Source organism: Orussus abietinus, unplaced genomic scaffold (genome assembly GCF_000612105.2).
Source record: "Orussus abietinus isolate OABI.00-Male unplaced genomic scaffold, Oabi_2.0 scaffold13, whole genome shotgun sequence".
Classification (NCBI taxonomy): domain Eukaryota; kingdom Metazoa; phylum Arthropoda; class Insecta; order Hymenoptera; family Orussidae; genus Orussus; species Orussus abietinus.
This window is the reverse complement of record NW_019394887.1, coordinates 1,262,451-1,277,255: the sequence shown is the minus strand read 5'-3', so window position 1 is coordinate 1,277,255 and position 14,805 is coordinate 1,262,451.

Below are 14,805 nucleotides of genomic sequence, written 5' to 3'. Positions count from 1 at the left end.
GCCGGCAAAGGCCAAGAAAAGGAAGAAGAGGAAGAATAGAAGCCAGGACGCGGAATTATTGTCCGGAATACGGCGAGAGGGCATCCGGGGGTTGGGGAAAAGTTGGTCGGATCGACGAGGCCGCTCCCGAGGTGGAGCTTTGGCTCCAGACCCCCTGGCGCCGTTCCGGGCCGCGCCGTCGCGACGCTTCCAGCTTTTGGCAAAACATCCCCCTTCCGCTAAGGGGTGGACGGGCGCCCGGGGTTTTTATGGCCGCCACTACCGTCGAGACGCGACGCCGCGACCCCCGTAAAATCTCCTCCCCCTTTTCCTCCTCTTTTCCTCCCCTTTCCTCCGAGGCATCGCGGAGGGCCGACCGCGACCCCCTTAAATGGACGAACTAGAACCCTGGTATTAATATCTTCCTATTTCTCTTGCTTCCTTTTCTGCACAAACTTTTCTTTCGGGGAACGATGGAATTTCTCCCGACGCTGAGGGGGAGGCACGACAAAGCTTAAGGGCTTTCTGGAAAAGGACGTTTAAAAGTGGAGGCGAAGCTATAAACGATTAGAGCCTTTAAGGTGACACGAAATAATCATTCTGTATATGTTATAACGCCAAGGTACAAGCCATGTGAGATAATATATCCACAAGTGGATTGTATACATCCGACAGTTTGGTTACATTAGGCTGATTCAATTATCTACACTTCATTGTAATGGAATTCAACGTAGGCAAATTGCACCATGTAAATGATAACTGGATTTCAATTCGATTAAGAGGCGACAATGAAACTGAACGATAGCGCTTCAATCCTATTTAATTTATTCGTCTAAGGGAGAATATTTTCCGGGACGCGCAAAATTCAAGATGGCGGACTCTCCACTCTTCAACTCTGCTGAGATGGAAATTATTTATTGAAAATATAAATTGCTGGGCACTCCGCCTCATCTTGCGCGTTAATTACGTGAAAATGCCAGTTAATGCGACTTGTATGTGGGTATATATGAGCATAGTTTAAACATTTGAGGCATTTTAGTGAAATAAAAGAAGCGAGGCGAGGGTAAAGCTGGGCGAAATATGAAGCAGAGGCGTTTATTGCACGCGAATATTTACAGCTGCACTTATTCGACACTCGCGACGATAAAGCTGGCGTATAATTCGAAGTCGCATAAATCGCGGAGTCATAAAAACGGCTCCCGAAAGCGTCGGTGCGTCACCAAGAGTTCCCTTCCCTGGCGGGGGCGGCCATTTGTCGGCGTCTTCCCTCGTCGAGGAGGCCGGAAAGTCGGAAAAAGTTGACGAATCAGTTCGCCAGACGTAATTTCTGGACCCTGCCTGGTAATAGGAAAGGGAATAGCTACCGGAATCGGTAGATAGGACATAGATATGCCATGAAACAGGCCACAGCGAGTCGCCGTCGAGACCGAACGATCCGTCTCGGCCGGGAGCCCTCGAATCGCCGCCAGATAAAAATCAACTCGTGCCCCTCGCCGGCAATAAATACAGAAATACTCTTCCCCTTTTCTATTCCTCTGCAGACCTATTCGCCTCGCCCTATCGTCCTCTCCTGATATATATCGCCTTCTAGCGCTACTCGTGCCCATCTCCAGCCCATCTCGTGACTCTCCCTCGACTCGCCCCATTCCGAACTTTCCCCATTAATTTACCCGAGAAATTGTATCGGCCGACCTCGCGTCTCTCCTTCATCTTCGTCCAGATGGACCAGCCCACGATTTTATACCTTAATACGCCCTCGAAATTGCGGAGGAAGCGTATTTTCTTCATTTTTTTCACGCGAGGTTTTTGAATACGGTCGAGTTCGCGCGGCGCAGCGCGGCAGGTGTCATCTAGCAGACGCTGCCGGAACTTCGTAGCCAATTCATTTCGAGGTGGTCGGTAATAGCGGGACTTGCGAGTACCGGCGCGTTCTCTGGAAGAGGACACGTTTGAATCCGTTTCTTTTTTCTCTCATCGTACATAAAACGCGAAAAGGGGAAGGAAACTGGATTAAATACGATTCTGGCGGCGGTCCAGGAAGCGCGAGCTCGTCTCGCGTTACTTCTCTTTTCCCCTCCCTGCGGAAACTCTCGAGGACGGGCCGGGAAATTTATCGCCCACCGAGTACACGCCCGGCGCCTCTGCCCGGTGATTTCGACGTGGTCCGACCACCGGACCACCGTTTATTATTTTTTATTCCTCGCTCCGTAATCACAACCTGTACCGGCCATTTAAATGGCTTTAATCAAACCGGGACGAGTTGAGTGAGAAGAAAAATCGCGGTAGATCGGGACTCAGTACCGGGACCTGATTCTCGAGTTCATAAGGATTTTTCTCCCATATGAAGAGATTCGCAAAAAAATCTCCCATTATTACGAAGTCCCACTATCGATTAATATTTGAAAGTCGTATGGGAAATTTGATCGTATGAACTCGAGCTTCAATTTTAATATTTATTTTAGTACGTCATAATATGTTTAGGATTTTCTGTTGTTATACTGTGCACGTGATCGCCAACGCTGGAGGACTCAGCGCGGCCTCTGATTGGTCGCAGCTGGCCAATCAGAGCGCGCCGTTGGGGGCGTCCGTCCGACCGACTCGGCGGAACGGCGGAACAACGGAACGACGGACCGTGCGCGGAACGACGGACCGACCGGCGGGGTCGGCGCGGAAGCGAGCAATCTGTCGAGTCGTTCGTGCCGCTCACGCATCGCCTACCTGACAAATCTTACCCTCGAGGGTGCCGAGGAACTCGTGGAGGGAACGATTCGACCCGGTGAGTGAATCCAGGAGTCGCCTCGACTCTCGAGTGCGCGACATTGCCGAGCCTCGACGACTCTCCTATTGATTTTCCCCCGGTTTTCCGAGGCGCGTGAACGGCGCGCCGTCCTCGCTTCGATTCGCTTTTTTAAACTCTCCAGGGCGCCCTGGAGATGGGAATTGGGTATCCATCCTTCCTGGGGAAGGTGGGCCACGTTTGGGATGCTTTTTTTCGCCGGACAATCGCGATTCTTCGGCGTAAAGAGCGCAGGGCGAGAGCGGCCACGACCTAACCTCAAACTCGAGAGAGAGGGTGGGCCGCCCGGCGGCTCTCTTCTCGTCTCTCTCGCGCTTGTTGGCATTCGTATCTTGCTCTCTCTCTCCCTCGCCTTGCATATTGCTCTTCCCGTCCTGGAATTAGGGAACTTGACAGGTTATGGAATGTTGAGAGAGGAACGCGTCTTAATTTTATATACCCAGGGATGTAAAGATAACAAAACAGTGGCGGAGGGAAATCAATAATGGAGATGAGGTCATTAGATGTTAGATGAGGATATTTTATGGCAAGTCGTGGTTTTGGTCACAGAGTGCAGGCTTGTTACCATATTTTATATGATGCATACCATGTTTTCGTTGAAGTAGTAGCGGTAACGATGATCATTAGCAATCTTATCGTAATGTAACATAGTCGATACAGATTTATAAAGTCATCGATCGGAAGAGTAGACTCCTCTCTCCTTTTCGATTAGCACAACTCGATGGATATGCGTTCCATGTTTCTAACAATAGAAGTACAGAGAGGCAGTAATCGATTACTCGGTAAGTTAATTGGTATCCTGAATCTGCAAATTTGATATCAGTTCTCTGTATACTTTACTGTATAGTGGTATTTAATTAGGTTATCATGATTTAGAAGTTACTCATTCTGAATATGAAGAATACTTCACTGCGGAGGTTTAAGTAGGCATCGATGATTCTTCGAATTGGAAAAGGGTGTAATTTAATTTCAACATTTATACGAATCAACTGAGCAGAACTTTCAGGAATTTGTATGCGATGTAAAATGACTCGTCGAACAAAACTGTCCATTGGCTCCGCAGACTGTCCTGCGTAATCCTGCAAGCAGTCTATCGCCTCGGTAGGTTCGCGTCGGGGCATGACGGTTTTTTCTGAGATGGCTAAACGAGCGACATGCCAAAACAATAGCTCGGTGAAAATCAATATACGGAGAGGGTAAGAGATTAAATGGGAAACCTCGTCGACAGGACGTCGCAGTATCCGCGAGTCTCTTCCTCGACACGACTCGTGAGCGCGATAAAACATTCCGTGCTTCCATCTGCCATAGAATGATAAAAATCCCGGAATTAAACTTAATTTAAATGAAAGTTTAATATAAAGCGACTTTGAGAAATTATCGGTTATACTTTCAGAGAATTAGGAATTATTGGTATATTTTTAAATAGAACAAGAGGGTAGGTTTTGCTCGTCGTGATTTTTTATGGCCACGCTTTTCTTTCGCAGATATCAGGAGGAAGAAGAGAGCCGAGGGGACGTGCGTTTCTAATGGACAAATGGATAAGCTTTAAGTCTCGCCTCCTTTCTACTTGTTAAGAAACGAAAAAATTGTCAATTTCAAAGAGTCAGGTAACGCGTTGTCGAGTCCGACTTTGTCGACGGGGAGGATTTACGGAGGCCGCGGTTACGTGTCGCGGTGCGCATCCGTTCGACGATTTTCCCGAAATCGGTGCGTTTCAGAGCAAAGTACTTTATACGAAACTTGTGGGGAATGTTGCGGGGGACAACTTTTGTTCTAGGTGATTTCTCGTAATGTCCAGCTGTGAATTGTTGTCGCCCGATAAATAGCGGTGGGCAATGGACTTTTGTTATCATTCAGTCGCAAGTGGCTAGGTCGTTGATGGATTGATATAGGATTCTTATCGATGATAAGGTGTTGCCAGGTTTTTGTATTATGAGGCTTCGTTGGCAACTTTGTGGCAGACTGTTGCCGGATAATTATCAGGTTATTACCATGGTTGTAACCACAATGTTGCTACTTGATCTTTTCGGGTCGTCGTGTCATCGTCGGGTCGTTACCAAATTGCATCCGTATTGTTGCCTCTCGGAGGAAGATCTTTTCGGGTCGTTGTCGAGGTATCCTCGGGTCGTCCCCAGGTGATCGGTTCCTTGTCCCGTCCCCGCGGAAAGCCGTCGCAATTCCGAGCAATCATCCACTTTCCTTCCCGGCGGCGGCTCTCGCACTCGGAGAGACAAATGGCTTCGTTATAGAGCCCTGATGCCGATTGCTCGCCGAGGATGATCCCGTCGATTAGGAGGCCCCCTGAAAATCTCGGGGAGGGTCCCGTCGTTTTGCGATTTTATCGCTCACGGGCCACTCGGCGAAGGTTCGATTCGTTGATTGCGGGAACCCGCCGACGTCCGGGACGCGGCGGAAGAGCCGCATTTAAACGCGGTAATTCGGAGTACGTAGGAAAAAAAAGAAGAGAAAAAAAAGAGAGAGATCATCGCTCTATAAATCGGTGTAACGACAAACCTCTGTCGTTTATTTCCCATTTATTATCCAAATACTTTCCGCCCTTATCATTTTCACGTGATTCGTATTCTTATATGTTTCGTAATTATTCCCATTTTTTTTTTTCCAGGTGTGAAACAATTCAGGTATGAATTGTTTACGATATATCGCCTCTCCTTGTGATCGGAAGTGAATCGAGAGATCCCGGAGCTCGCTTGGCATAAGTTTGAATAACAACCTCCTATCGGAATCTGTCCAGATAAGAATTTGGAACACCGGAACTCGTAAGGTGGGAAAACTGATTTTCAATAGAATTCTCCTAAACTACCTCGCGTGGTAAGCTCGCCAAGTAGCCGGACCCGAACTCTCTTTAAGCCGATCAGGATTTAACGCCGTATTGGAGTCTCCGACGGGTCCTGCGAAATGAAAATTAAGCGGCGAGGGTCGACGAAGGAAGTCAAAATGGAATTTTAGGATATTTCTTGCCCAAGGCGGTGATAAGGAAAATCTTCGACTAGCAGTTTCAGTCAAGATATGCAAATGTGTAACGCAACTCGAAGTCTGAGGGCAAAAGAGAGGGCGGGAAAATCTGGAGAACATCCAGAGGGGATTTTCACCCCTCGATCGCACCTGCCTTGGCGAATTAGCCAAATGGTAGATTTCCTCTCTGCCTCTCTCTCTCTCTTTTACTTTCTCTCTCTTCCTCCATCGCGTCCCATTTAATCGAAGGAGCCCCCTCGTTTGCGCGGTTTTGGGTTACAACTCTCCTCTAATGGATTATCCCTTGATATTTTCCCGCCATCCATCCCCTCTAGGAACAACACCCGAGTATTTGCTCTACTTATTGGGGCCTTTCGGGGGCCCCTGCCCCCCCCAATTGGGGCGATCCAAGGTATTATGTCCAGAACGCCGGTGTTTTCCTCCACTTTTAGCGAAACCCTAACCCTCGAGGATTTTTCCACTTCCGTGGAACCTCTCTCTCTCCTTCTCCTTAAACATGGGGATGGGGCGTTCAGGGTGGAGGGTGTGACAAATCATTTAGAATCCTACGCATACATGTACATATATAATTTTTTCGTCGCGAGAGGAGGGAGAGATAATTTTTCGAATCCTCCCGAAGGAGAGGAAAAATGAGATTCGCCGACAGGAAGACGCATCCCTCGTGGTTTATCAAGAGGCGGGGAGGGGGGCATTGATTGAGTGGGATTTACGATACGATTCCGGTGTAAGCTGGGTACGTGTGCGACAAGCCCATTACGAGATTACGCGTTATGGCTGGCCCTTATTAGTTGTCTCTTTATTTTTTTCTCCCTTTCTCTTTTTTACGACCCTCCTCACCCCCACTCCTTGGCGGCTAGACATGTCCACCGTCAGCCTCCCCTTTGTCCGGTCCATCTCGGATCCTCCCCCTCCGCGGAATACATATCCTAATAAATTCGCAATTTTTTTTTTCTTTTTTTTCCCTCTGTTTCCTTCCCTACCTTTATTTTCTCACCCCACGTCCTGACACCTCCTCGCGGTTCCACCTCTTATCAGGGCTTCGGGGGGTGAATTCCCCCTTGCATCCCGTGCAACCCTTCCTCCACCCCCGAAAACGCCGGACCTCGGCCGAGATTCCGCCGAAGCATCTCTGGAGACAAGAGGGAAGGTGGGAGGGGAAAAAATGTCCTCCCGAAAATCCAGCTCGGAATCGAAGACGGGGGTCGATTCACCCTGTAGGAAGTCGCCACGACGTCGCCGGGGGTGGGCGCCGCGGGGAGTGCGGCGGGGTGAGGGGGTCGCTGGATGGTGAGCTAGAGTGAGGAGGCCTCGGGGGGGTGCATTGGGATGCTGTAGGGGGAGGAGGTAGCGGGGGGAGGGCGCGGTCGCGCGCTCCTCCGCCGCTCAGTCGGTGTGCGGCGCCCGGCCGAGGTGCACGTACACGCTAGGCCGCGCCCTCACACTGCTGGCCCCCCGGGCACGCGGCGCCCGAAGACGCGTGGGTGGGGCCACCGTCCGCGCGGCGTCTCGACGGCGGAGGCGCCAAAGCGTCGCGGCGCCGGCCGCCCGAACGGGGGTGGCGCCCGACGCCGCGCCGCCAGCCCCCAACCCCGTGCCGAGATCCCGCGCGGCCGAATTTCCGCTGGCCTTTAACCCTTTACTGGGTGGGCGATGAGCTTCCAAGGGTTTTGTTCTTTTTTTTCTCTTCTTTTCCTTCGGTAGGGTGAATCGATCCCCAGATCTCGCAACGTGGAGATCGAGAGCTTCCTGATCAGATTTGGCTTTTTCACCCCTGAGAGCATATCTCGTGAGCGGTAGTTTGTTGCCCCTGGTAGAAGTAATTGCAGGTTTTGATAAGAGATTTTAGGGGGTATACCAGCGGAATTGATTGAAGGTTTTTATTTATTTATTTTTTTTTCTTTTGGAGCGGGTTTCAGCGACAATTTCGAGTTTTTGGTAGAGGGTGGCGATGTTTCCCCGCTCGACCACCAGGGCGCGCCCCTGGGCGGAGTCAATCTTTTTCCCCCTTGTTTGCACCCTTTTGAAACGTCGATTTTACAGTCGAATTCCAATTTCTTTCTTGTTTTTTCTTTTCGATGTGGGGAAGTTATCGATACGCGAGCGCGGGGGGCGATTCGTTATCGAACAGTTCGGGGGTTCGATGGACCCGAGAGATGGACGAGGGGACGCGGTGACTCACGGATCGGTCCGGAAACGCGCGGTCCCCGCGTCGTAAAGCCGCGCGTCTCTCCCGAATTGGTCCTTACTTCTGCCTCCCCCGCTGTCAATATATGGAATACTTGCGGGCCATAAGCCCCGAGGTATAATACTTAATTGCGACAAATATGGGCTGTAAAATTTGAATAGGCATCCCCAGTCACGAGCGGAACGCGTATATTCTCGCCCTCTCCTTGCCGAGGGGTAACTCCGCGGGCCGCCATGTGTGGCGCTGCATCTGTCGCGGCCAGATCGCGGATCTTCGCGTCATCCCCTCGAGTTGCGGTCATCCGTTCCTATCGACCCGTAATTATCATCAATCCGCGACGAGACGTTCGTTCTCACCTCCTGCGGGATCTCGCAAGCTCGAATTTAACTTCCGTTTTCGCCGCCATTATCCCGTTTTCCTCGGGTTATCCCATTCTCGCGCCAAGGTTTGTGACGTCTCCCCGGAGGTGAGAAATACCCTAGGCACTGAATGACATGAAACGGTAGATTGGAAACATAGAAGAATTTTTTAACCCCAGGCACTTGCGGTACTCTACTTTTCCTTCTCAACTCCACTTTCCCTAACCCGGGGGATAATAACTTTGGAGAATTTCAATTGTTCCCCCGTGCTCGTGTGCACGCGTTCCTGCGCGCTCGTGGGTATGTGCGGAATCAGGTGTAAGTGCGGCGCACGTGTGAGGTTAGGTTCTCCTAATTCCGGCCGGGGTTCGTTTCGCCACCCCCTCGGTCAAGCCGATGACCCCCTGGCCCTGGAGCGACAGGGGTGAGACTTCCGTGCGAAAGTGCCGCTGCATAAATTCCCCGTACGTCTCAATTCACCCCCAGCGGTGACCATTCCCTCCCCCTCGCCTCTCCATCGCCGTGCCTAAGAATCCGCCGCCCTGGTGAGAGATCTCACCCCGAATCTCGTTACCCTACGGGAGGCTCCGAGACGTCCCGCGTACCTCGATCCACTTTATTATTTTTTTTTCCCTCTTTTCGGGGGGGGGGGGAAACTTAACAATTCTTATCGGCTCGTGTTTGTGTATACATATATACATGTATCATCCCCTTTCCCCGTTATTCCTTGGTTCTACAAAATCCGTGCATTAAGGTGGCGGGAAAAAAAGTCTCGTCTATGAAACTTTCCTCCGAATCGGGGAAACCGAACTTTACTTTACTTTAATCAAACTTTTCAACGTGGATGCCGAGGGTATAAGGAAAGCTTTGATGCCCATGAAATTTCACGGGATCAAAAGCTTCCAATTTTGGCCTAACCTTGTATATATATATATATGTCGCTCAGAATTTTTTTCCAATGTTAGATTAATATTTAAGTCCTCTCTTGAACGACCAACCACGTACTCTTTTTTTTTTTCTTTTTTCACCCTGCCAAGTCGCGTTTCGATCAGCGCCGCGGTCATTTTAAATCGCGATATCGATCATTGCTCAATTCGAGAGTATCTATCGATCGCCCCGTGAGACGGAAATCGGATGGACTTCCCGCCGAGGATGCCTATTTCCCGAAAATTTCGAAATTCGGTAATTTCGTAGAGTGTCCCTGCTGGACCCACCCGCCGCCCCCCACCGCGCTTCGATCTCTGAGAGGAGATCGAGGGTAACGAGAAGCGACACCCCCGCACCGCGGGTCACGTGGTGGGGACGGCTCGACCAATCAGAGCACGCCTAGAGCGGCCCCCACCGATCCTCGGCGCATGCGCGCGGCCGAGGCCGCGGAGGTGCACGCGCCGGGCCGCCGACGCGCATCACTCCGCCGCCGACTGCCCGAGGAGCAACACCCGGCTCCGAGCTCCGCCGAGCCCTGTAAGACCGCTAAGTACACGACTCAGCTCCTACCGAACTTCGCCTTCTGTTTTGTTTAACATATATACTCGTATCGGTTCTTCATTCAATATTATTCTTTTTTTTATTCCTCCCCTACATACAACACTACATAGCCTATATATATTTTTTTTTTTTTCAAGTTCTGTTTAATCCACCATCTTTAACTCGTAGGCTTATAGTCGAGTACCCTCTCACGCAGTTCTGGACTTTCCATAAATATCGGGAAACGCCTTATTTCTTTTTTTTTTATATCACACTCTTAATATCAATTTAATAATATTCGCCCTATCTCCCGAATGTCAATTCCAGGGTTAATTCGAACCGCCTCGGTTTGATTCTTTGCGAAGGTCTTTATAACGCCAGCTATACGTTTCGTGCCCCGAGGTGAAATAAATAATTTAATTTTTATTGTTTCATTCTCTTTTCTCAGGTGGCCCTTTCGAGATCATCGAGAAGAGGGGGAAGAATTCCGATCCGATGGGAGATTTGGACGCGATTGGAAGGAGTGCCATAACCCCCCAATCAAGCGGGGGACTCGACGGCCGAGACGCGGCGGAATCCCCGCCGAGTATTCCGCGGTAAGTGAATCCAGGACTCCTTTGAAGTGTCGCACTCGCGAGTAGTTTGCGTACGCGGTTCGCGTATCTTCTTTTCCATCTTCATATCTTATATATCCTTCATTGTCGCGTTCCGTCGTGTTAATATCGATATATACCCTGCATGCGTGTCTCTCTCTCTTTTACTCCCTATTTCTCCCTCGCTTCCTCGCATTTTCGGTGAGAATTTTTCCACGAAATGGGACACGGCCGGAATAAAAATAAGAAGAAAAAAAAAAAGAAGAAGAAAAATTGGCCTCCCGCCGGATTTATTCCTCCGCACTGATTAGAAGGCGGGAGCGACGTGAATTATTTTTCTTCTTTCTCCAGTTTTTCTTCTTTTTTTTCCTCTCTCTCTTTATCTCACCGGAAATCTAAATCACGATTCGCCCTGCACTTTTGTGCCGGAATTCAAGTCAACGTAATGTACCTCGCTGAATCTTTTTTGGAAACTCGGGGCCTCGTTTCACATGCTAAACAATGAAAATGAACTCTCTGTACGGGGGGGGGAAAAAAAAACAATAGATTGTACGTTTATTTTCCAACTTTGAAATTCCGAGCCCCGATAATCCCGCGAACTTTGTATACATTCTAAAGTTCGGCGGTATCTTCGAATTTCGGAATTTCTCGCGGGAAATAAAAAAGAAACGAGCAACGGCAAAAATTAAATCCGCGCAAATTGACTTTTAATGCAGGATTCGTGGGAGCCGTGTAAATTCTAAATCGCGACGACTCGTCGTTAGGTGTTCCGTTTTATTTACTTGTAAGAAAAAAAATTCCCCTCTGAATGATTTATCTTTATTCTTTGTCATTTACGCGCTTACAAAGTCGGCGACTATAATCTCGTTGTTTGTACTCGAGGGCAGCTCGAGGGTGTCGCTAGCGAGAAACCGGGGGTGTGTTACTGGGGCACTAGTGCGCAGAAGCCCCGAGTCCCCCTTACGCGATTTCACCAATCCACCCGTAAGCTATCCCCTCAACCCCCAGTCCCCTCCCCCCATCCCCCATCCCCCTCGACATTTCGGACGGTTCAGCCCCGAAAAATAAGGGGTTGCTTTTCCATGCCCCTCGCCTGCATTTCCCACAGTTTTCCACCATTACGAGCCCTGACTCGGACCCACTCGGACGTGTTAGACCTTGGACCCTGCTCCGGGGAAATTATCATCCCCTGGTGTTGGGTGCTCGCCTTTAATATCTACTCCACCCTCGTATACCCGATTATGGTGATTAAGGTGACATCCGATATCGGAGTGCATGTTTTTCTCTTTTCTTTTCGCATTTGTACGTTCCAATTGCTTGGAAGTTTAAACAATTTGTATCGAGGTGGTTTGAAAGTGGTGGTGGTGCTCGACTTTAATATCTACTCCACCCTCGTATACCCGATTATGGTGATTAAGGTGATATCCGATATCGGAGTGCATGTTCTTCTCTTTTCTTTTCGCATTTGTACGTTCCAATTGCTTGGAAGTTTAAACAATTTGTATCGAGGTGGTTTGAAAGTGGTGGTGGTGCTCGACTTCAATATCTACTCCACCCTCGTATACCTGATTATGGTGATTAAGGTGACATCCGATATCGGAGTGCATGTTTTTCTCTTTTCTTTTACCCACGTTTGTACGTTCCAATTGTTTGGAAGTTTAAACAATTTGTAGGTTTGAATGTGGTGGTGGTGGGGTATATTGTCAGTTCGTCGTGTTGGGTGTTCGCCTTTAATGTTTACTCCACCCTCGTGGTATCCGGGATTATGTTTATACGAAAGTGACATCCGATATTAGTGTACCTGTTTTTTTACGGAAACTTGTGTATTTACATTTAATGGAATTTAAGAAAAAAAAAATATTGCGAGAGTGGTACGATGGACGTTTCATATTTTTATATTTATTCCCCAGGGGTGGCAGGGTCGGCTGACAGCTGTCAAAGCGTGGGACCATCTGTCATGTGGCTGTCAAAAGGATCAGCGGCGGTTTTCTGTCATCGAGTCGCCATGGCGCGATCAGCTGATCGCCACGTGGATGACGTTTCGTCGGTCACGTGGTTGACTCACTTGGAGCTTCGTCGATTACGAAGAGGACCTTTCGACCATGGAGAGGGCGATTCCGAATGAGTGTCAAGGTAAACCTTCGAGGGATTCGGGCAGGTCTCCAGGGTGGTTCTTGAGTGGATAAGAGGGAGAGTCGCGTTAACAAAAAGTCCAGCCACTTTGCGCAATTTCTACGCAAGCAGTTTCATCAATTAGCGTGGAAATTAATGTTACGTTTTCGGGTTTATAAAAATGGGAACTGGAGATTTAGGAATTTCTTGGGAATCTGTTGAGCGCTTTCGGGGGAGCTTCGGGTGCAAGCTCGTGTCGGTTCCGGGATCAAGGATCGATTTTCATCCTGGGGTGAGGGCTAATCCGTCTTTGGGGGTTCTGGAGCGATCAATGCCCCCGATTGTCGCGCACCTCCAGCAGGCGCGGAAGAGAGAAGGAGCCTTTCGAAGTGACTTTGGTCTAAATTTAGCCAACGAGCTCGCCATCGATCTCTTCGCCCTCGGCGAGCCCTATCGGAAAGGGGAGCTAGAGTCCGTGTTTCGATTTCTCGATTATTTTTTATTTTCTCGAGCCCTCGAGGTGTCCTTCCCGCTCTTTCACCTGGCTCCCGGAAGTCACTTTCGTTGGGCTTTTCCCACTTCCCGTTTCACTTACAAGGTCCATAAATCCACCGATAAGTCTCAAGGTTCAGAAATAATCTCTCGAAACCATACGAGCGACATAATAATTAACAACATATCCTCACTCTCTTGGCGGGTTTTATTTATACCTGCAATCATCTATAGAGGGAAGTTCACTACCATTAGAAACTCATGGAACCCCATATTAGAGTTGTCAATGATTAGTTACGTTATTAATTTGTAAATTTATAAGTAAAGATATTCCACTTTCGTTGTAGGCACGAAGGGGCTCTGGTGGTACCCTTGGAGAAGGCACCTTTTCATCGAAAATTAAGCTAAGGATGGCACAAGGAGAGGGTCGCTCGTCGGCTGCCAAAGGGACGACATTGCCGGGGAGATCCGGTCGTGTCAAGAGCGGGAATATCTAGAGGAAGGGCACCAGCTCGAGTTTTAACACAGTCGGCGTCCCTGGTTGCCTGGCAACCTGGAAGGGTGTAAGTTCCCAGTGGCGCGATCACCGAAAATAGACGTGTGAATTTTAGGGGAAGGGGTCCCTACTATCGTCATTCTCTTCTTTCTCTTTCTCTTCTCTTTTCCCTCCCTTCTCGTTGGCCACTTTTATACCGCCGGCGATTACACCGACCCGCTGGGCCTAATCATTGTTTTAGAAGCCGATAACGAAGCCACCCTCTTTGCCCTCTGACCTGGATGCCTTCGTCGGGTCGTCCTCCGGAAAATGTGTTACTCGTTACCCGGTCGTTCCTTAAGGTGACGTGGAAAGGGTCCTATATATTTAGAATGACCCTTTCGTAACTCCTTAAGGTGATGTCAAAGTGGCGTCGAAGAGGTTTTGTTTATAAAGCTTTTCTCCCAACTCGGTTTACCGAATAGTTTGAGGAGTCAAGACCTCCAGGGAGTGGCCTCGAGGAAGCTCGAAAAATATTAATGACACTTTCCCGGGTATTATTTTCTTTTTCCACGGTCTCGTTAAATATGTCCTCCGTCGTGGAGAAACTGGGAAAATATTTCCATGAGTCGAGGATGGAATTTGGAATGAATTGGTAATTAAATTACAGTCCGAATTAATCGACGGAGGAAGCCGGTCTCTTCTACCGTCAGATATGTTTGATATTCTTGGTTGTTTGTGCATAATCGACCAGGAATCAAACATATTATTACGGTGGCGGGCACTTCACCTTATCACTAGGTATATCCTCCGATACCGTGAGTACCCTCGTACTAATTACCACAGCCAAGGCCTTTAATTACTCAAAGCCAAAGTACCTTTAAATTGACGTAGCCACCGGAAGCATTGAGACACTTATCTCTCTCCATTTTTCAGGAACTGGGAGATCTCGGCATCGCTATCGAGGAACTCCACGTGGGCCAGTTCCTCCAGGATATCGAAGACTTCATGCCGGATGCAACGGAGTAGTCATTTATTTTTTATTTCAAGATTCGAGGTAGCCATTTGCCAAGGTCGAGCAATAAACCAAACGTGGAAATCCACTCTCTGTGTGGACCTGAGACTCGTTGACTGTCCTCGTTCCTTTTAGTCCATCGATCAGGATCTGGAGTCACTTGGGAATGTCAATAGACCTAGTCAAGACATGTTGTACTAACGCCGAACTTTTTCCTCGTCCGAGAAATCCCGACAAGTTGGAATAATCCATGTCGAGCGAGGCTGTGAAGGCATTTAAAGTTCTCCCGTGTGGCCTTAAAGGAGATCTCGACTTGTCTTTTCTAAATTGCAAGTGT